Source organism: Aplysia californica, unplaced genomic scaffold (assembly GCF_000002075.1).
Source record: "Aplysia californica isolate F4 #8 unplaced genomic scaffold, AplCal3.0 scaffold00505, whole genome shotgun sequence".
Classification (NCBI taxonomy): Eukaryota; Metazoa; Mollusca; class Gastropoda; order Aplysiida; family Aplysiidae; genus Aplysia; species Aplysia californica.
Window position 1 is genome coordinate 253,940 of NW_004797775.1, and position 2,592 is coordinate 256,531.

Genomic DNA, 2,592 nt, shown 5'->3' on the forward strand with positions numbered 1-2,592 from the left:
GGGGGGGGGAAGGGAGTTAAAAAGGGAGAGAGAGGGAGAAAGAGAGAGAGAAATAGCTTGTAGGGGCATAATATGAGAGTCTCTTTTGTAAGGATTGGAAATTTCTGGTCATGCTCCTGCAGTGACCCACCCAAGACCATGAATCTCTCGCCGTGCTTTCAGAAATCGATTAAAAACACAATAGGCACTATAAATCTTTAATTTAGTAGTATTTTTCTGCGTTGAATATACTATCGTCTATTAGACAATGATTTCGAGTTCCGGTAAGTCAAGAATGGAAACTCTCCAGGAAGTTCTTGCATTTAAGTTGCTCTCAAAAGCAAACCACAGTATACGCCCGACATTTTGCTCTTACCACAGCAATCCACAACTAGACATTGTCCATCTACCACCTTGTCAGGTCAGGAGCAAAATGAGAGCTGGAAGAAATGACTGAATTAATATTTCCCCTGAAGACAGTTCTCGGTGAAGAAGTCAATTCAATACATCCGACCGCTTAGCCTCGGGATGTAAAGCGTGTGGTACGACAAGTTTGAATCATCTCCATCCAGTATTGATTCGAAGTACGTCTGTACTGATGAGTCCACAGACAGAGACCAGTATGTCTATATCCAGGTTCTCAAGACAAAAGACTGTCACTACAACCTCAAGTTTCCCTCAATGGCGTGGGAACGTAAGCTGTTCTGTTTCGTTCACTTGACTGAAACTGCACTATAGATTTTGGAAAGCATGACATAGAAAACGAGCAAGTGGTGTCAAATCTTCTGAGGGATTTGAAAAAAAAAAATAGACTCAGAAATACTCAAGTGCAAAGTACTGCTATCAGAAACTCCAGTTGTTGCTCTCAAGTTTGTATTTTGTGTACGTTCACAGAAATGTACTAGGCAAAGATAAGAGTTACAAAATGGAGCAATCCTGTTACGTCGTGTAGAAAAACTGAATCCTTTCGCAGTAAAGTGTGCACATTATTCCTAACGAGAAATCTTAAGGTTAAGAGTCTGTTTCTCCTCCTAAGAAAGTTGTACACCGCTACTTCTTATATTCCAATTGGATACCGTTCACTTTTCTCTACCTTTGCAGCTGAAGCTTTGATACGCGTGTGACTTAGAGCGTACGGTAAGAACCACTTTATAGGCTAAAGCATCCACTTTTGTCAAGGCAGTAATGACAGAGAACGAGGCTACAACGCACACGTTTAATCGGCGGCCACGATTTTCTGCCTCGTCTCCGATAAGTAGCTCCAAGACTCATCTTGTCTGTCTTCGTCTCCACTCCAACCTAGCGTAAACAACTCTTGTATTCCTGAATGGTTCTTTCGAAATTACTTTTACTTTAGCGTGGATTCTAAGAGCATAATAATACACTTTCAGTGTGTCCCAGACCTTTTTAAAGAGTAAAACGTCAGCTGAAACCCACTCTGCCACTTACAGCGGGTGTGTTTTCGGTTTTCCCGATCAGACAGCAAGTCGAGAACCCAGAAGGAACTGGAATAATAAATGTTATTAGTTTCCCTTCACGTGATGATACACGTTTCCATCAAACAATGAACATAATAACCTTGTCAAAGCCAAATTAGGTCACTGTCTTTCTTCGTTAGGTTGATGAGTTCAGAGTGAGATAAAGATGAAACGGAGATCCACTCGAAACAATGGAACAAGAAGCAACTGTAAATTCCTTGTATCCTTTAGGAAAATTGCGAACGACTGGAAAAAAATCCTTCGTCATAACAAAGGGATGAGTTCCCTCCCACTAATACGTCCGATTTATCGATAAAGGGTTCGTGGCTACTTCGCCTGGCAAGACACAGGTCTGAATTAAAATAGCTGAAGTCGTCCCAGCGGTTTGTTTCCTGTCCAGTATCGACCCACCACAGGCCAGGAGAGATCGACGTTTCAAAAGGCGAGGTGCTACTAGTGAGAACTCACAACTCAAACTGATCACGTCAGGGCGGGTGAGCAGTCACCACTGCCGCAGGTCGACGTCGCTGCTTGATTCGACAACTCCGCCTTTTCTTCCAGTTGGGCTATCTGGATCGTTTACGTGCGCGTTAACATCTCGACGTCCCCACATGCGCTCGCTGTGGTTGACACCGTGTTACGTTGTGTTAATCCCGAGGTATAATCACTTGTAAGCTTGTTACTGACGTCGATGGCGACTGAGTTATACCTTGACAGGTGCCCGCATTTGGTCTGTGGAGGTGGTGGTGGTGCGTGTGGAGACTTCTGCTGGTTTTTCTGGGGAACTTTGAGGGGGGGGGGGTTGCACTCTTTCACTCGCTGTGGGTGGAGATACCGGTTCTGAAACAAAAGAAGCAATGACGTCAGTCATAAGGCAAAGCACATAAACCGTTGACAGGAGTGGTCAGACACTGGACTCAGAGAGAAACAATTATTATAGACAACTTCTCTTCCCCGCGCCATACATACGCTCTTTGATAGATAGATAGATAGATAGATAGATAGATAGATAGATAGATAGATAGATAGATAGATAGATAGATAGATAGATAGATAGATAGAGAGGAGAAAAAAGTTAGAAAGAGGTTGGGGGAGGCAGGTAGTTGTAGTAAACAGCAAGAGAAAAAGTGTATGT

The 2,592-nt window shown here is 43.2% G+C and overlaps 1 long non-coding RNA gene across 2 annotated transcripts in view; it reads right to left on the minus strand.

Moving 5' to 3' along the window:
* Positions 1-183: 183 nt before the first annotated feature.
* LOC118478335 overlaps positions 184-2,592 on the minus strand; it is a 56,515-nt gene continuing 54,106 nt past the window's right edge. For both annotated transcript variants that reach the window (XR_004858964.1, XR_004858963.1), the window contains one exon: positions 184-2,297. This is a non-coding gene — a long non-coding RNA (uncharacterized LOC118478335). The remainder of the gene's footprint in view (positions 2,298-2,592) is intronic.